The sequence below is a fragment of the Salvelinus fontinalis genome, chromosome 28, assembly GCF_029448725.1.
Source record: "Salvelinus fontinalis isolate EN_2023a chromosome 28, ASM2944872v1, whole genome shotgun sequence".
NCBI lineage: Eukaryota > Metazoa > Chordata > Actinopteri > Salmoniformes > Salmonidae > Salvelinus > Salvelinus fontinalis.
In genome coordinates, this window is record NC_074692.1 from 27,361,087 (window position 1) to 27,382,487 (window position 21,401).

General features: G+C 41.4%; 1 protein-coding gene across 17 annotated transcripts in view; it reads left to right on the forward strand.

Moving 5' to 3' along the window:
• The window catches only part of LOC129826526 (splicing regulator ARVCF-like), a 378,140-nt gene that overhangs the window by 330,775 nt on the left and 25,964 nt on the right, over positions 1-21,401 (forward strand). The window lies entirely within an intron of this gene.

The window sequence follows — 21,401 nt, forward strand, 5'->3', positions numbered from 1 at the left end:
TACCAAGAAATAAATTGGCTTATTGTGGATGGTTTGGTCTGACTGGAAGGATGTCAAGTGTTGCACTTGCTTACACATGCTAGAGTGGCGTAGGGTGCCATTTTGTTACTTCTTAAATTGCCACCTTGACAGTTGACTGCTGCTGATTTGATGTCATTAGCTAGGTTGATATGATAACAACGCTTTTGCTAGCAGAGCTCCCAGGCCTTTTGTGAAGCACTCCCAAGCATTTGAGCTGCTTGACATGAGAGTTGAATAGCAGTCAATGTTTCTGTAGCCTATGAGTTTCAGGGACACAACTAGTTACAAGGCCAGCTAGTCCCCTCCTATTTCAGCAGTGTTGGAACAGTGTTGATGGGTGTAAATGGCTGATTCTGGGTTCAGGCAGACAGACAGGCAGACAGCTATTGGCCAGCAGCAGATTTGTAGATGGTGTAAGCAAATGGGTCACCTGGGCCTGTGAGGTAAAGCAGCTGTGTAGGAAGTGGCTCTCTTCCAGCCTCTCCAAGTCTCTCTACTGTCAAACCTGGCTAGGATTAACCAGGCTCACTATAGATACAGAACCTGAGAGGACCAACAGACTGTTGCAGTACTCCCCTCCCTTTAGCTGAGCTAGCACCAGACTCAAAGATTCATCTTCCCAAGTATTTATATGTCTATAGGCCTACTTTAAGAGTCAACTGATACTCGAAGCAATGTCTTATCTAAATTGTTTACTTATAACATGAGTCCCTACATGTACTGCTTATTTCTAATACACTTGAGGAATGTTATGCCACGATGAAACGGTTTGCTGTACTGCTGTACTGTTTTACCATCTGGAGCTTTTGATACAATAAATATAGGTTGTTTACTGTTGTACTGTTCCTTCGACTGATTTAATGAGTACTTGTCTTGTGTCTCTGTGCAGAAACATTTCCATCTTCGCCCTTTTCTCCTCGCCTTTCTAAAGAATAAACACCTCGACCAGTTGCTACAGTCAAACAACTTTGGCATGCAGCCACCACAACAAATCTCTTTGCTGTGGTCTGCCTTTGTGTGTGTTTGTTTGTGTGTGTTTGTTTGTGTGTGTGTGCGCACGCACCTGTGTTTTTCTGTCTGCATATAGCAGTGGAGAGAGATATTGTGTGTATATTGTGGGATGAGGTATTCACACATCAGTGCCTTCATCATGTCTAATGGCAACCATTCAGTTAATAGCACTTCCTGTGTGGCTACAATTAGCCACATTAGCAAGCTAAAGTGGGCCTCTTATTAAACTAGATTACAATTAATTGCGGTGCTTTACGGAGGTAAGCCGATTCTGCCTCCTTTTTATCACTCTAAAATCAAGTAAGCAGAAGAGCTGTGAGGAGGATAATTAGCATGTTCAATAGGCTGCACTCACTGGAAGCGCTAGGCACCCTAGGCTAGCTGCAACACAGGCTGCGCACACTAGGCTAGCTGCAACACATGCTGGACTCACTGGTAGTGCTAGGCATGCTAGGCTAGCTGCAACACAGGCTGCGCTCACTGGAAGGGCTAGGCACACTAGGCTAGCTGCAACACAGGCTGGACTCACTGGTAGTGCTAGGCATGCTAGGCTAGCTGCAACACAGGCTGCGCTCACTGGAAGCGCTAGGCGCACTAGGCTAGCTGCAACACTGGCTGCACTCACTAGAAAGTAGCAATTGGCTAGCTGCAATTTGATCAAGTTTCAATGGCACACAATTGCGTCACTTCTGTGTTTTCATCTAGGGATATAGTGTTGAGATGATGCGTGTTTGGGAGAGCAGTTACTGTATTTCATGCATGAGGATGAAAACATGATTTTTTTGGTGTTTACCTGTATTACATATACATGATGTAAATGTGGTGTGAAGTAAACGGATTAACTTGATGACACAGGTAAAGCTACGGTGACTCTAAGTATGTCAAACTTGGATTATTGCTCAACTGAATTAATCATTTTATAGTAGCTTCAGTAGTAGGATGGCAGCTGTAGTCTACGCATGATAATTCAAATAGGATATTACACTCACCTACACTGTTTATTTGTCTATGATAATCCTGTGTACTGTGGATGTACTTTCACTTACAGTACATGTTAGTTTATCTGTGTAAATTCAGTGTATTTCCCCCTTGTTTATTTTAGAGAATGTGGGGATAGGGCAGCTCTTCTCCCCAAAATGCGCTGGCGGAGCTGAAATAACAGGGAAAGATTTGTGGGAGATTTCATGTTTATTTCATCCCTAAATTGTTGTCAACATCACTTACCAACATGCAGGAGTCTATAATTACGGTAATACCCAGCATGAGATATAGGGCTCCAGCAGTGTATTGAAACACGAACTCACTCACACATACACACACACTAGTAGTGATTGGTCTGCACCCGGATGAGGGCGTGGAGGAAGATGTTATGGACATGAATCATTTCAGGGACATAATTTTGAATTCACTATGAGTTTGTTATTCTGTGTATAACTAATTGTCCCTGCCTGATTGCACTATAAAGAGGTGCTGTTGATAGAACATAGATCATTAAAGAACTTCCAAAGTTCCTGTTATTGCATTATTCATGGTCCCTGAGAGGAGAACAGAGGCGCTGGAACTCTGAAAGAAGAAAGCATTTCATTAGGGAGAGAGAGAGTGTGTCAGCCAGCAAGATGATGGAACACTCACCCCAACATTAATTGAAACGGCACAACGTTAAACCTTTTGCTTTGAGGAAAGGTCATGTGTGTGTGCGTGTGTGCGTGCGTGTGCGTGTGTGCGCGTGTGCGTGTGTGTGCGCGTGTGTGTGTTAGAGAGCAGAGGGAAATCACTTCAAAAGAAAACAGTTTTCTTTTGGGTTGTTTCTTCAGTTCCGGATGTGTGGGGAGAGAGAGGCAGCAGAGTGGAATGATGCAGTTTTGAAAAAGCAGAAACAGTCTTGAGTCATTAAACCCCTTTGTTTTGGCAAGCCTAAATAAGTTAAGGAGTAAAAAAATTATTAACAACTCACATAATAAATTGCATGCAATAATAGTGTTAAACATGATTTTTTAACAACTACCTCATCTCTGTACTCTACACATAGAATTACCTGTAAATTCCCTCAGTCGAGCAGTGAATTTCAACCTCATATTCAACCACAAAACCAGGGAGGTTTTTGTAATGCTTCGCAAAAAATGGCACCTATTGGTAAATGCATTTTTTTAAATGTTTAAAGCAGACATTGAATATCCCTTTGAGCATGGTGAAGCGATTAATTACACTTTGAAATTGTATTTGTATTTATTAGGGATCCCCATTAGCTGCCAAGGCAGCAGCTACTCTTCTTGCGGTCCAAACACACCAAAGCACCCACATTACATATAAAACAAAACATATAACAGTGAACTATGTTTGTACTGAATGAGCTAAAGATAGAACAGTACATCATATAACATCCCTACACCATTACATATTCACAACACAAAATATTCAATACTACCATATGTAACAGTATAACTTTAAACCGTCACCTCGCCCCGACACGGGCGCGAACCAGGGACCTTCTGCACACATCAACAACGGTCGCCCACGAAGCATCGTTACCCATCGCTCCACAAAGGCCGCAGCCCTTGCAGAGCAAGGTGCAACACTACTTCTAGGTTTCAGAGCAAGTGACGTAACTGATTGAAACGCTAGTAGCGCGTACCCGCTAACTAGCTAGCCATTTCACATCCGTTACACTCACCCCCCTTTCAACCTCCTCCTTTTCCGCAGCAACCAGTGATCCGGGTCAACAGCATCAATGTAACAGTATAACTTTAAACTGTCCCCTCGCCCCGACACGGGCGCGAACCAGGGACCTTCTGCACACATCAACAACGGTCGCCCACGAAGCATCGTTACCCATCGCTCCACAAAGGCCGCGGCCCTTGCAGAGCAAGGTGCAACACTACTTCTAGGTTTCAGAGCAAATGACGTAACTTATTGAAACGCTAGTAGCGCGTACCCGCTAACTAGCTGGCCATTTCACATCCGTTACACATACAACAATATCACAATGTGTGCGTATCCATGTGTCTGCACCTTTGTGTAGTTAATGGTGTATCAATACACCCAGTCACTACAAAGATACAGGGCGTCTTCCGAACTCAGTTGCCGTAGAGGAAGGAAAATGCTCAGGGATTTCATCATGAGGCCAATGGTGACTATAAAACAGTTGTAGTTACTCTACAACATTGTAGTTACTCCACAATACTAACCTAAATGACAGTGAAAAGAAGGAAGCCTGTACAGAATAAAAATATTCCAAAACATGCATCCTGTTTACGATAAGGCACTAAAGTAAAACTGCAAACAAATTGTTATGTCCTGAATACAAAGCCTTATGTTTCTATTTGTATTTGTATTTATAATGGATCCCCATTATGGATCCCCATCAGCCACTCTTCCAGGGGCCCAGCAAAATTAAGGCAGTTATAAAAAAAAATAACATTACAATACATTCACAACACTTCTCACAACATATTAAGTGTGTGCCCTCAGGCCCCTACTCTACTACCACATATCTACAACACAAAATCCATGTGTACGTGTGTATATAGTACTTAAGTTATCGTCAAATCAAATCAAATTTTATTGGTCACATACACATGGTTAGCAGATGTTAATGCGGGTGTAGCGACAGTGCAGTAATATCTAACAAGTAATCTAACAAATTCACAACGACTACTTTATACACACAATGTAAGGGGATGGAATAAGAATATGTATATATAAATATATGGATGCGCGAAGGTCGAGTGGCATAGGCAAGATGCAATAGATGGTATAAAATACAGTATATACATATGAGATGAGTAATGTGGGATATGTAAACATTATTAAAGTGCCATTATTTAAAGTGACTAGTGATACCATTAATAAATACATGTATTAAAGTGGCCAGTGAATTGAGTCTGTATGTTGGCAGCAGCCTCTCTATGTTATTGATGGCTGTTTGGCCTTGAGATAAAAGCTGTTTTTCAGTCTCTTGGTCCAAGCTTTGATGTACCTGTACTGACCTCGCCTTCTGGATGATAGCGGGGTGAACAGGCTCGGGTGGTTGTTGTCCTTGATGATCTTTTTGGCCTTCCTGTGACTTCGGGGGCTGTAGGTGTCCTGGTGGACAGGTAGTTTGTCCCCGGTGATGCAGTGTGCAGACCGCACTACCCTCAGGAAAGCCTTGCAGTTGAGGGCGGTGCAGTTGCCGTACCAGGTGGTGATACAGCCCGACAGGATGCTCTCAATTGTGCATCTGTAGAAGTTTGTGAGGGTTTTAGGTGACAAGCCAAATTTCATCAGCCTCCTGAGGTTGTGTCTTTGTATGCATGTGTCTGTGTCTATGTTTGTGTTGCTTCACAGTCCCCGCTGTTCCATAATATAATTTTACTGCTTGCATGAGTTACTTGATATGGAATAGAGTTCCATGTAGTCATGGTTCTATGTAGTACTGTACGCTTCCCATAGTCTGTTCTGGACTTGGGGACTGTGAACCGACCTCTGGTGGAATGTCTTGGGTGTATGCATGGGTTTCCTGTGTTTTCAACATGTCAATACCTCTCACAAATACAAGTAGTGATGAAGTCTCCTCCACTTTCAGCCAGGAGAGATTACATGTATATTATTAATGTTAGCTCTCTGTGTACATACAAGGGCCAGCCGTGCTTCCCTGTTCTGAACCATTTGCAATTTTCCTGAGTCCCTCTTTGTGACACCTGACCACACGACTGAACAGTAGTCCAGGTGCAACAAAACTAGGGCCTGTAGGACCTGCCTTGTTGATAGTGCTGTTAAGAATGCAGAGGAGCATTTTATTATGGACAGACTTCTCCCCATCCTAGCTACTGTTATATCAATATGTTTTGACCATGACAGTTTATAACCCAGGGTCACTCCAAGCAGTTTAGTCTTAACGTGCTCAAATTGTATGGGCTATTTACAGATAGGCTGTGTTCAGCTGCAGCGATCGGTAAGCTGCACAGATAGCTGATGCTTAAAGTTAGTGAGGGAGATATAAGTCTCCAACGTCAGCAATTTTTGCAATTCGTTCCAGTCATTGGCAGCAGAGAACTGGAAGGAAAGGCGGCCAAAGGAGGTGTTGGCTTTGGGGATGACCAGTGAGATATACCTGCTGGAGCGCATGCTACAGAATTGTAGGAAGAGAGGTTCCAGATTGTCTAGCCCAGCTGATTTGTACGGGTCCAGGTTCTGCAGCTCTTTCAGAACATCTGCTATTTGGGTGAAGGAGAAGCTGGGGAGGCTTGGACAAGTTGCTGCAGGGCAAGTAGCTGCAGGGGATGTGGAGCATTTGGCCCGGGGTTGGGATAGCCAGGAGGAAAGCATGGCCAGCCATAGAGAAATTCTTACTGAAATTTTCAGTGGGCAGCTGCACTGAGGCTAGGAAACACTGTCCCCACCGATAAATTCTCCATGGACTTTACAGTGTCCCAAAACTTTTTGGAGTTAGAGCCACAGGATGCAAATTTCTGTTTGAAAAAGCTAGCCTTTGCTTTCCTATCTGACTGCGTGTATTTGTCACGCCCTGGCCTTAGTTATCTTTGTTTTTGTTATTATTTTAGTTAGGTCAGGGTGTGACATGGGGAAGGTATGTGTTTTTGTAGTGTCTAGGGTTGTTGTAGGTGTATGGGGCAGTTTCTAGTGTAGTTGTCTAGGTAAGTCTATGGTTGCCTGAAGGGTTCTCAATCAGAGACAGCTGTCATTCATTGTCTCTGATTGGGAGCCATATTTAAGGCAGCCATAGGCATTAGGTTAATGTGGGTAATTGTCTATGTTGTACGTTTGTAGCTTGTGTGTGCACTTACGTTTATAGCTTCATGATCGTTTGTTGTTTTGTTTTGTAAAAGTGTTCGTTTCGTGTTTCGTCATCTTTACTAAAAGAAGATGTCTTCATATCCCGCTGCGCCTTGGTCCGCTTATTATGACGATCGTGACAGTATTGGTTCCTGACTTCCCTGAAAAGTTGCATATCGCGGGGACTATTCGATGCTAGTACAGTCCGCCACAGGATGTTTTTGTGCTGGTCGAGGGCAGTCAGGTCTGGAGTGAACCAAGGGCTATATCTGTTCTTAGTTCTACATTTTTTGAAAGGGGCATGCTTATTTAAGATGGTTAGGAAATTACTTTTAAAGAACGACCAGGCATCCTCTACTGACGGGATGAAGTCAATATCCTTCTTAGGTAGGGGAATAACTTTTGATTCCCTCTAGGCTTTTAGTAGGCTTAAATGGAAGATATGGTGAATAGGAGTGGCAATATAGTCCGCTATTATCCTCAGTAATTTTACATTCAAGTTGTCAGACCCCAGGGCTTGTCATTGTTGATAGACAACAATACTTTTTTCACCTCTTCCACACTTACTTTTTACGTAATTCAAAATGACAATGCTTGTCTTTCATAATTTGGTCAGATATACTTGGACGTGTAGTGTCAGTGTTTGTTGCTGGCATGTAATGCCTAAATTTGCTGATCTTGCCAATGAAAAAATATTAGTTGGCAATATCAGTGGGTTTTGTGATGAATGAGCCATCTGATTCAATGAATTATGGTGTTCCAAAGCTTTTTACTATCATTTTTAAAGTCATGTGTCTTTGTTTCATAGTGTAGTTTCTTCTTTTTATTCAGTTTAGTCACAAGATTTCTCAATTTGCAGTACGTTTGCCAGTTGGTTGTACAGGCAGACCTATTTGCCATTTATTTTGCCTCTTCCCTCTCAACCATACCATTTTTTAATTCCTCATCAATCCACTGGGATGATTTAACAGTTTTTAGAGTCATTTTCTTAATGGGTACATGCTTATTAGTAACTGGGATAAGCAATTTCATAAATGTGCCAATTGCAGCGTCTGGTTGGTCGTAATTACACACCACGGACCAACAAATATTATTTACATCAACATCATAGGATTCACTACAAAACATATTATATGACCTCTTATGCACTTTATTAGGCCCAGCCTTTGGAACTTTGGTTTTTCTAGATATGGCTACTATATTGTGATCACTACATCTGATGGATTTTGATACTGCCTTCAAACAAATTTCTGCAGCATTAGTAAAGATGTGATCAATTCATGTTGATGATTTGATTGAACCAGGTTGCAGGCACTAGTTACAGTTTGAAGCTTTCTCTTGAGTGGGCAGCTTGATGAAAGCCAGCTAATATTTAAATCACCCAGAAAATAAAAATCAAGCATTTCACACCAGAATTGATAACCATTTGTTCAGAGACACAAAGACTACTCCATGGCTATTTTAAAAAATTGCAAAGTTCTTATAGACGAGGAAAATAATGAAACACAATTCTAGCCCGGTTATGGATTGTAATAATACAATAAAAAAATATAGCTTTTCTATATATCTTCAAATATAACTAATTGGAACACAAAAGCACTAATTCAACATGGTGAAGATAAAAACTCAGTAAACAGAAGGCACAGTATGTGTGGATGGTGTGGTGTGTGTGTTTTATTTCTGTTTAGGAAAGTGTGGCGTTGAGTGAGAAAGGAAATGGTTGCATATCCCAGAACCAATGTATTGCTGTGAGCGGGGGTGTGAGAGAGAGCTTTCAATGTTGTTCAGACGATGGAAATACTTTTTCCAATGAATTATATGTCTTATTTATTTATTTATTGTCCTATCATGGTGGAACAAGGTTTTAAAATAAATTATACATTTAATGTATTTATTGTCCTATCATGGGGAACTACATTTTTAAGAAAAATTATATATCTAATTTATTAATGGTCCTGTATTGATGGAACGGTCCACAACCCTATACCCTAGACACCCACCTGAACGACCTAGATACTAAGGAGAAGTCCCTATCTGTTTTACGTGCCTGCTGTAAGCGGCCTGTATGCAGCCAAAATGCGGTCAGAGACCTAGAGCAGCACTGCCCCCTCAAGATTCTGAGCCTGCTTGGCAAGGTTGGTCCTGCAAAGCCAACGCCCCCTAAAGGGAGAGCATATTATACAAGGACATTCTCAAAGCTGCTAATGAGAACCTTGAAGACCTTGTGCCTAGCCGGTGGGGATTCCGGTGGGGTGCCCCCACCCAGGCAGTGGCAGTGCTGGCAACACTAGCTGCAGTAACCCATGGGGAGGGGGTCACACTCGGACATTCAGAGAGGGGTTATATTATTGTGGCCCTGGTGGCACAAAATCAAAAGTCTGACTGCATGGAGATGCTTGGGAATATGATCAGTACGGTGGACCGTGTTGTGGGTGTTTCAGGAAGAAGGTGTACATTTGACCTCCATCATCTAGGACGTGACAATGGTTAATAAAATCTCTCCATTTCTGCCCATTTTTTTTGTACGGTCTTACAGGCCCTCTCATACAGCTGCAACTGTATATGCATTCGTAAATCAAGACCTTTCTTGAGTTGGACTCTGGGATGGTGCAACTGTTGAGAATGTGAGCCTATGGTTGTGGGGGGGAGGGGGGAGGGAGTGTTGAGTGTGTATGTGGGTATCCCACAACTGTTCCGAATGAGTAAAAGATGTTAGGGACAATATAGAATGATTCACAAGAATTGTTTGCTAATATAATAATTGCTTGCAATAATGTCATTTTGCTAATGACGAGACTGGTGAGAGGTAAAATCCTTTGCATAAATTGCCTACATTACTACAAATATTAATAGCTAATTATGGAAATTAAGAAACAGGATTTTAAAAATATATATATATTTTTTGATTGCTATATATAGTACACATTGAGTTGAGGGTGATGGAAATGCATTTGGTGGTTGATCTACTTCTGTTCTGTAAATGGCACTGTGTGCTCTTTTCAAAGGATGGATCCCAGTCTTTTCAGGGCTATGGAATACCCAACTCGGGATGAGGAGGGCTTTTAGCGGATGGAATAGTGGGGACCAATTGGAGGTTTACTTAGTAGCAATGCAAATATCATGGTACAGCTATATAGACACTCAATCATGTTACTTTTTAATGGTATGTTTACAAACATATATTTTGATAAATAGAATTGAAAGTTGTCTCATTATGGTAAGTGGTGAAATAACTATAGCCAGTTACAACTGTAATGGCTTAGCAGATAATAAGAAAAGACAATCAGTATTTACCTGGCTAAAAGAGAAGGAATATAATATCTATTGTTTACAGAAAACTCATTCAACAATTTTAGATGAAGTTTTGTGGAACGGGGACTGGAGGTGGCGAAATATATTTCTCCCGTGGGCAAAGACATTCAAAAGGGGTGATGGTTTTAAATAACAGTAATTTTTATCCAAATGTGCAAATTGTCCAAACAGATCATCAAGGTAGATGGATTATTTTAAATATGTTATAGAACAATAAATAGATATGGCTTATTAACCTATATGGTCCAAATAATGATGATCCAAGCTTCTTTGAAAATATATATACGAATTGATCAACTCTACAAGCAACATTAGACTCTATTATTATGGTGGGAGATTTTAATACAGTCTTAAATAACTCTCTGGACCGGAAAGGAAATCACACTACAAACTATCACTCTCAGGCACTTAAGGAAATCATGAATGTCATAGATATATTGGAATTAGTGGCTATATGGAGACTTAAATACCCTGACCTAGTGAGATATACATGGCGGAGGCTTAATCAAGCTAGTCGTCTTGAATGCTTTCTTACGCCATTCTCTCTGGCACCAAAAGTTTAAAAAAGTGTTGATAGGGGACAGAATGCGGTTGGATCATCACATAATTGGCATATATATTACTCTTACAGAATTTCCACATGGGCGAGGATATTGGAAATGTAATCAAAGCCTACTAGATGATAAATTGTTTAGGACAGAAGAATGTATAACTGACATTTTCAGACATAACATAGGTACAGCAGATCCCCTTATTGTATGGGACACTTTTAAATGTGCCTTTAGAGGCCGTGCAATTCAGTATTCATCTATAAAACAAAAGCAATTTCAATCAAAAGAGTCAATTTTAACAAAGGAAATTGAAGGACTAACAGTACAGTTAGATAGCAATAGAAACTGTACCATAGAGGCACAGAAGAAGTTAGAGGAAAATCAAAAAGAAATGGAGGAACTTATTCAAGAAAGATCCAGTGTAATATATTATAAAAAATAAAGCGAGCTGGATGGAATATGGGGGAAAATGCACCAAATTATTTTTCAATCTTCAATATAGAAATGTTTTATTGAAACTTGTTACAAATAATGGAGTCACGCATGATTCACCGAATGATATTTTGAAAGAGGAAGTAAAGTACTTTAAGAATATTTTTTCATTTCAGTCTCCTCCATCTCCGCTAACTGAAACTAATTGTATGGATTTGTTTCCTAATAATAATGCAAAATTAACATCTGTACAGAAAGACTCATGTGAAGGCAAAATTACAGAAGAGGAACTTCTTGATGCAATTAAAGCCTTTAAGTCTGGGAAAACTCCAGGGTTAGATGGCATATCAGCGGAAGTATACAAAACTTTTTTTTTATATACTCAGAGAACCGTTATTAGCATGTTTTAACCACTCCTATACAAATTAGATAGATTTTCAGACACGCAACAAGAAGGTCTGATATCATTATTATTGAAACAGGACCCAAGTGGTAAATATAAAGATCCAGTCCATTAAAAAAATTGGAGACCTCTTACACTTTAGTGTTGAGATACAAAAATCCTAGTAAAATGCTTGACGCATAGAAATAAAAAAGTATTGTCAGATATTATTCATCCTAATCAGACAGGTTTTTTACATGGGCGATACATTGGAGATAATATAAGACAAGTACTGGAAACAATAGAACACTATGAAATATCAGGGACACCAGGACTGGTTTTCATTGCTGATTTTGAAAAGGCTTTTAATAAAGTACGACTGGAGTTTATATATAAATGCCTAGAATATTTCAATTTTGGGGAATCTATTATAAAATGGGTTAAAGTTATGTATAGTAACCCTAGGTGTAAAATAGTAAATAATGGGTACATCTCAGAAAGTTTAAAACTATCTAGAAGAGTAAAACAAGGTCGTCCATTATCGGCATATCTGTTTATTATTGCCATCAAAATGTTAGCTGTTAAAATTGATCAAACAATAATATTAAGGGATTAGAAATCCGTGGCTTAAAAACTGTGTCATTGTACGTTGATGATTCATGTTTTCTTTTAAAACCACAATTAGAATCTCTCCACGGCCTCAAAGAGGGTCTAGATACTTTATAGAGGATCTAGACGCTATCCTCTCTGGATTAAAACCACATTATGATAAGTGTTTGATCACTAAAAAATGCTAATTTTACATTACCGTGTAGTTTACCAATTAAATGGTCTGACGGAGATGTGGACATACTCGGTATACAAATCTCAAAAGAAAGAAATTATCTCACTCCAATCATTTTTTTTAGAAAGTTAGCAAAAATAGATAAGATCTTGCTACAATGGAAAGGAAAATACCTGTCTATTTGTGGAAAAATAACCCTGATTAACTCTTTAGTCATAGCACAGTTTACCTATTTGCTCATGGTTATGCCTACACCTAGTGACCTGCTTTTTAAATTATATGAACAAAAAATATTCAATTTTATTTAGAATGGCAAGCCAGACAAAACTTAAAGGGCCTATTTATATAACGAATTTGAATTCGGGAGGGAAGAAATTATGAAATATTAAAGCATTAGACCTCTCACTAAAGGCATCAGTCATACGAAAGTTATACTTAAAACCAAACTGTTTTTCTAGTAAATTGGTAGGAATGTTTCATCCAATGTTCAAGAATGGCCTTTTTCCCTTTATTCAGGTTACACCTGCTCACTTTTGGTTGTTTGAAAAGGAAATAATCTCCAAAATACCCAGTCTCAAATCTCTGGAAGACTGAAACAGGTTTCCCTCAAGAATTTCCCTGTATTTAGCGCCATCCATCATTCCTTCAATTCTGACCAGTTTCCCAGTCCCTGCCGATGAAAAACGGTGTTCTTGGGGATGGTGTTCTTGGGGTAATGGGAGGTGTTTGGGTTTGCGCCAGACATAGTATTTTCCTTGATGGTCAAAAAGCTCAATTTTAGTCTCATCTGACCAGAGTACTTTCTTCCATATGTTTGGGGAGTCTCCCACATGCCTTTTGGGCTAGCACCAAACATGTTTGCTTATTTTGTTCTTTCAGCAATGGCTTTTTACTGGCCAGTCTTCCATAAAACCCAACTCTGTGGAGTGTACGGCTTAAAGTGGTCCTATGGACAGATACTCCAATCTCCGCCGTGGAGCTTTGCAGCTCCTTCAGGGTTCTCTTTGGTCTCTTTGTTGCCTCTCTGATTAATGCCCTCCTTGCCTGTTCTGTGAGTTTTGGTGGGTGGCCCTCTCTTGGCAGTTTTGTTGTGGTGCCATGTTCTTAAAACAATTTAATAATGGATTTAATGGTGCTCCGTGGGATGTTAAAAGTTTCTGATTTTTTTTATAACCCAACCTGTTTGGAGAGATCCTTGGTCTTCATGGTGGCCCTTGCTTAGTGGTGTTGCAGACTCTGGGGCATTTCAGAACAAGTGTATATATACTGAGATCATGTGACAGATCATGTGACAATTAGATTGCACACAGGTGGACTTTATTTAACTAATTATGTGACTTCTGAAGGTAATTGGTTGCACCAGATCTTATTTAGGGGATTCATAGCGAAAGGGGTGAATACATATGCACCCACCACTTTTCCGTTTGTAATTTTTTTCATTGGTGGGTGGGAGGGGAGTTTTTCTGGCCACTGAGCCCAGGTTAATGAGGCCACATTGTTAACAAAAAAGGCAGCCAAAAAGTTAATGAATCCATACAGCCGAATAATAGTTCATAATAGATCAATATTCCACATTTTTGTCATAATAGTAGAAACAAGTTTGGTTCATAATAATGGACTATTCCACCCTGACAGAGTTCCCGTGAATTGTTTTACGCAATATGATTGAAAACGTGACTTTCATTGAAATGAAGCTGCAGCAGTGAGGTGCTTTCAGAGCGGGACAGAGAAAAGAAAAAGAAGGAAAGAAAATAGGTAATTGTTCTGTTAAAATTCTAAGTTATTGCATTTATTTAGTAAAAAGACAGTAACTGCTGATAATACTGCTATTGTTGTCAAGGCAGAGGACAGGACATGTATGTGTACAGCGCCCCTATATGATACACTGCATTCGGAAAGTATTCAGACCACTTGACTTTTTACATGTTTTCTGACCCTTTTCTCAGTACTTTTTTTAAGCACCTTTTGCAGCGATTACAACCTTGAGGCTTCTTGGGTATGATGCATGGCACACCTGTATTTGGGGAGGTTCTCCCATTCTTCTCTGCAGATCTTCTCAAGCTCTGTCATGTTGGATAGGGAGCGTCGCTGCACAGGTATTTTCAGGTCTCTCCAGAGATGTTTGATGTGTTCAAGTCCGGGCTCTGGCTGGGCCACTCAAGGACATTCAGAGACTTGTCCCGAAGCCACTCCTGCTTTGTCTTGGCTGTGTCTGAGGTCTTGAGCACTCTGGAGCAGATTTTCATCAAGGTTTTCTATGGACTTTGCTCCATTCATTTTCCCCTTGACCCTGACTAGTCTCCCATTCCCTGCCACTGAAAAACATCCCCACTGTATGATGCTGCCACCACCATGCTTCACCGTAGGGATGCTGCCAGGTTTCCAACAGACGTGACGTTTGACATTCAAGCCAAAGACTTCAATCTTGGTTTCATCAGACCAGAGAATGTTGTTTCTCATGGTCTGAGAGTCTTGAGGTGCCTTTTGGCAAACTCCAAGCTGTCATGTGCCTTGTACTGAGGAGTGGCGTCCATCTGGCCACTCTACCATAAAGGCCTGATTGGTGGAGTGCTGCAGAGATGGTTGTTCTTCTGGAAGGATCTCCCATCTCGACAGAGGAACTGTGGAGCTCTGTCAGAGTGACCATCGGGTTCTTGGTCACTTCCCTGACCAAGGCCCTTCTCCCTCGATTGATCAGTTTGGCCGGGCGGCCAGCTCATGGAAGAGAATTGGTGGTTCCAAAACGTATCAAAATGTGGAAAAGGTCAAGGGGTCTGAATACTTTCCGAATGCATTATACATGGGCTACATATAGTAAGATAGAGGGGAGCTGTTTCGCTCGCTCGGATGCTTTCTCCGGTGAGATAGTTTCTGCAACTTGCGAATTGAATTAAAGTTGGCAGGTGCACAGTGCACTGTTCAGATGCTGGAATTTTTTGGGATGACCGTGCAAAAGTAACCTACTTTTTAAAGTGATTTGTTTGACAGTCGGACTGGCCTCTGCCTGGGGCCTCCAAATCACTAAGTCCGCCCTTGTGCAAGAGAGAGAGGGGAAGCCATAGCATTTCATGGTATGACTCCATAATGCTTTAACGGCTTGATTTACAAGTGCAGCATTTCATTTAAAGGGTTTTAAAATGTCAACAACAACAAGAGTGTTACTATTGTGACTTGCTTCTTCGTTTTTTCTCCCTATAGTGTCCCGGTTGAGTAATCTACAGTTGTCTAATGAAATTTGATTGTTAGTATAGATGCAAAGCGTAGACTGTGGATCGGAACTGAATGGAGAATCAGGCTTTAGAGTCATTGTTTGTCTCTCATCTTTACTCATCACAGGTACATTTATCACATTAGCAACCAGAACCCAAAGTCTGGGAAAGGTTCTGAAGGAGCAGATGCAAAGTTGTGTACCTGAATGACGGTTTGTGCTGTTTATTCTGTCATTCTGTTAGCATCATTCTGTTACCAAATTTTGCATCTGTACTGTTCTTCAAGTTAGTGTTTTTGTAATAATGCCTGTGGAAATTGCTAAAAGTAGTTGTATGGTTTGTTTAACTTGCAATCATTGGTTTTTCTTTGACATACAGTTTAGAGGGAGTAATCTTAGTCTCACCATCATTCTGTTCCCGTGGAATTGCCCTCTGTGGATTCAATGTCAGAGAAGAAGTGTTCTTTTCACCCTGACACAGAAACTTTCCTGAACTCCCTAATCCCTAACAGAAAGTAAACCACTTCTATGTTCCCTTTTTTTACTCCCCAAACTCATCCATTTTATTTTGTGTAATAAATAGAGATGTGAGTCAGAGCGACATTATTCCAAAACGGGAGGGAAAGTTAGAGCATATCGACAGCTGCACCAAGTGAAAGTAGAAACTCAGTAAATAAGGGCCAGTGCCAAACACCTCCTGTGACCTCACACATGCGCACACACACACCTCAAACTCACAGCAACCATCAGATAAGACATGTATGTCTGACTTCGCCTAGCTGCCAGGAAACACTAGGAGCTGTCATTCACTGTCATTAGATGGGCCTGCAATGTGAATGTACATTCATGCCACGTAGAATAGAATAACAACATGCACTTCCTGACTGTGTACACATAAATAACCCTATAGCCTTCAATAACATCATGCCTAGTGAGATCACTAGCCCAGTCTCTATTCTGGAATGGAATTGTATGCATGGATTGTGATGAGTGACTGTTTTGGCTTTGAGTAACCATTCCAGTCACCATATTCAGTCACAAAGTAGGCTATAGAATTCTCCATGGACATAAATAATCCAATGGAGAAATAAATCCTCTGAACTCAGAAACAATGCAGCACTTAATGCGAAGTGTGTGTGTTTGTGTTGTGTGTGTTTCTGTGTGTAGGGGAGCTTAAAGGCCCGCTTTCGAGCCTCTCAACATGCTCTCTTAACTTAAGTGTGCCATTACTGGCAGCTCCCCGGCTATGAGGGGATGAGATTATAAATAAGTTATTCTCTCCGAGGCCAGCTGTTGGGATGCCACCCATCGTGATCCTTGGTCATAACGGAGCGAGGCGCTGCCAGCCTGTCAACCGTTGCATGCCAATCACACTCTGCTGGGCTCTGAATCTCATCTCCTACTGCCGCCTCTGAAACAAAAACATCACGAAATAGGCCTACAACCGACATGGCGTAATCATTTAAATTGTCAACGCCTCGGCTCTCAGCGGACGCCACTGCTCTTGTGAATTCCCCCGCAAGCCATATCATTCAAACAGTTGATGATGAACAGAAATAATGAACATGAAAGGAAAGAATGAAACCAAAAAAAGGGAAGAAAGCCGTGTTATTTAAGACCGACAACGTGGGTCAATGCGAATGCACTGAGGGTTCAGATAACCCTAAGTTCTGGGAGGTCCCATGTTGAAATGCTGTTGCTTTGGCTTTGTTAAAATGAACTTGGTGTGCAGTAGCTAGCTAGTGTTTGTCAGGTGTGTGTGTGTATGTGCCTGCCTGTGTGAGTGTGTGTGTGCATATACTGTGTGTCTGTCTGTCTGTCTGTCTGTCTGTCTGTCTGTCTGTCTGTCTGTCTGTGTCTGTCGGTGTGTGTGTCTGTCGGTGTGTCGGTGTGTCTGTCGGTGTCTGTCGGTGTGTCGGTGTGTCTGTCGGTGTGTCTGTCGGTGTGTCTGTCGGTGTGTCGGTGTGTCTGTCGGTGTGTCTGTCGGTGTGTCGGTGTGTCTGTCTGTCTGTCGGTGTGTCTGTCTGTCTGTCGGTGTGTCTGTCTGTCTGTCTGTCTGTCGGTGTGTCTGTCGGTGTGTGTGTCGGTGTGCAGGGTGGGCACTGTGGAAGTATGTTAAACCTGATGGCAGATAGCCATCTTTGATTGCACTAGTCTTCCTGTGGTCTGCAATCCTCATGACCACTTCCTCTCTTCCTACGAGATCCGTAATGAAATGTTTCTAATTTTCTACCAGAGCCGCCTTGTCTCTCTCTAAACAGTGTTTTCAGCTCTGCAGGATTGAGCTGGAGAAAGGAATGGGTGGCGGAATCCAATCCACAATAGCCCACAATATCTTCACGACTCTCTGGATAATTTAATGTCCCCGCCTTCCCTCTAAACCAGAATGGCTGGAGCGATAATTACAGAGGAGAATTAGAAGCAGGAGGGAAGAATGCAAGGAGATTTAACCCACCAATGGGAGCCTTTGTTTGGCCCCTTTTGAGCCAAAACGGGATGTTTCTGCAAGAGATGCTTTAATCTTATTACAACCAGAGTAATGGCAGAGACACGACATAGCTGTCAGAGCCACTATGGAGGTTTGCACACCAAAGCCCCCCTAGGAATTCAATGTGAGATGTTTTAGTAAAAAAAGTATAAAAATTAAATTTGAGTCCTAAAAAGTTGTAAACGGGAGCCATGTTGTAAACAGGAGGGAAGTGTCACAAGGCCATGCAAAGTTTACACTGGCTGTTGGCCAACTAAATACACTCCCTGGGTTTATGCTGAAAGGGTGAAGTCATGTTTGAACTTCTGCTCAACTAAGTACATTCCCAGGGTTTACGTTGAAAAGGTCAAGTCCTGTTTGAACTGGAATTCCATCTATTCATACAAGGTGACAAACCATAGGCCATTACCATAGTGTGCGATATTCACTAGAACAGTCTTCTATAATCTACAGGAAATATATTTTTTCTATACTCTCTCACTCATGTGTTTAGACAATCAGGGATTGAGATGCAGTCATCCTCCATCCCCATTTCCCCTTTACGGTTTCTCTTTTCATTCTACTCTCAGAGAGCGAGTGCAAAACACACACACACACACACACACCCCTGTGGTGCGGAGGACATGGTGTTGTGCCCTTGACCATGAAGTTGGTATTATATGTCCATTATTGTGTGCTGTTCATCATGCCGCTCCACAGACACGGAAGATTGCTTGTCCAAATGGAGCCCATAGCTTCACAAGGCTGAGGCTGATGGAATATTGTGTGTTTGTGTTTGTGTGCGTGGCTACTATGTTCGCATACGTGTGCAGAGAAAGACTGGGATCTTTCTCTGCACAAATATTCATCATGACACAGTGTATTGTGTGAAGCCTGAAACAGACACAGGCGGGGGAAATCCCTCCATCATCAAATATAGTCACTGTCCTCATCACACACCGATCCTTATCTCTTCCAGCTCCAATCTTATCGCCAAGCCTGCATCTGTCCTTGTCCTAGCTACAGAATCCGTGTCAGCCTTTTTCTCCAATCCCGAGTCAGTGCCTCAGTGCAAGCCCCAGTCACACGTTCACATTTGTCCACCTCTGCCTTTCATCACGGCCCAGGCACTGACCAAGACAGAATCACACATTTTGGTCTTTATCAGGATTTCTTCTCCCCCAAACATGATACATTTGTTTGTCAGCTTAGCCTCCTAGCTCTCATCTGTCTTTGATACCATTAGCAAGACAGGTGTCCAGTCTCTTAATAGGCTTTGATCTAAAATACACTGGCTCACTTTACAGTCGAGCAGTTGCAATTTCTCTTCTTTGTCTACCTCTGCGCTCTCCCTCTCTCTCTCTTTTTCATTGTGTCATCCTCTTCCTTTCTTGAATCCCAATGTATAAAGAAGCCTCCTGTTTCTCAAATCCTTGTCAGATGTAGTCGCCACGTGTTCGGAATGCCAATTCTCTCGTCCTATTTAACCAAAAGTCTGCATTGCTGACCAGCTGTCTAGTAAGTTTGTATTCATGCGTAGCAGCTTCATAACATCTTTACTTCCTGCTTTGTGAAGCGACACAAGACAGCTAATATCAAGTGTTTTATCTCAGTTCTCTGTGGATGCCTTTCCCTCCCTGTCTTTCCCTTGGTATTGGGTGTTCTGCTGGCGTTTCTAACATTTGTGTCTATCTGAGTACGTGATGAGCCTTGGCAAACAGTCGGCACCAGCCATCCAGCCCTCAAGGTGATGCTGCAGAACACCAACCCTCTCGTCTCAGAAACATAACACTGTCTGGGAGACAGGCGGGTTGTTATTAAAAACAACACAAGATACTATCCTTCTCAAAACCTGGACATTAATTCTAAATCTGCAGTGCCGTTTCTATCTGATGTGTATCACTTACTGAGGAATTATTGCAGGCATTATTCGAGGACTTTGAAAGGACACGTTTAACACCCCTCTCTTTCGTTTCCGTTTTAGCTTGTCAATCTCTCAGCTTTCACAAAATAAATAGACAGCTTTCCCATCATCCAGATGTCAGTGTGATACTGTTGCTGTGGCTTCTAAGGAACAGATTTGTTAGTAGTGGAGGACATGGTTGCCGTGGCAACCTCAGACCCATGCTATTTCTGTTCCAGTGGATACTCTACTCCTCTCTGTATCCACTGCCCATTGTTCCCTCTAAGCTGCGGGCTTGAAGCTCCACCGGGACTGCCACGCAGAAGAAATATAAGGGTGCGCAGAGAAGCACGAGATTGAACTTCACTCAGCTTTCTAGAGTTTTCCCCGTTAGTTAACACTATCAACTTTTACTGTGGCAATTGTGATCAAATCAATGTAATATTAGCCACTTTCAATGCAACATACCAAAACAAAACAAACTATGCAAGAGATTTTGTTGTAGACAGAACACATTGGAATACGAATCTATTGCATTGACAGGCACGACTCAGGCCCGTACTCTACACAGACAGGTGCGCCATAACCAATCAGAGCTGTAGTAGGCCAAAATGCAAATAGACCATTGCCATATATGTATCTGTGCCAATCACTTTGAACTGGACTGTTTTTACAGCATGAGCGGTTCTGAGTAGATTTTCTTGAGATCAAAGGAAGATCTACATGTAGCGATATGTGCACATTTGTTCATATCTTTGCTAGTTATTAGCCCAGTTATAGCTAATTTGTAGTTCGCAATGGGGGAGTGATTGGCTTCCTACAAGAGCACAAAACATTTTATTTTTTAATTAAAGGGGCAATGTTGTATTTTGAGACAGGCTTGAATAAGATAAATAGCCAATAGGCAGAGGGTAGCATAATTTGTCTGATTCTCTGTAATAATGTTATGGGAATAACAATGCATTTTATTTTGTAAAGTGGTTTCTTGCATCAAACAACATTTTCATCCACCTCCGAGTCTGAAGGACAAGTGGATAAACGGGATAATGTCAAGCTCTGAAGGTTTTTTCAAAAGTCTCATGGAATGTATGCCTACATTAAACACCACACATTGACTGCTACTGTAGGCTGAACGATAGAACAGTTATTTCCATGTTAAAATGCAGTGGCCACTCCTTAGCCAGTCCTTTTACCCCATCTCGTTCAACAAAAATCTTTTGTATGATCCCTTATGCACGATTTTAGGCCCAGATTTTGGAACTTTGTCTTTCCTGGATATAGCCACTATATTGTGTATCCAATGGGTAGGGATACAGTTTTAGAACAAAGTTATACAGTATTAGTAAAAATTTGATCGATACATGTGGATGATCTTGTTCCTGTAGTGTTTGTAAACATCCTGGTAGGTTGATTAATAATCTGAACCAGATTACAGGCACTGGTTACAGTGAGAATCGTCCTCTTGAGCGAACAGCTTAATGAAAACCAGTCAATATCCAGGTCCCCAAGAAAGTAGACCTCTCTGTTTACATCACATACACTATCAAGCATTTCA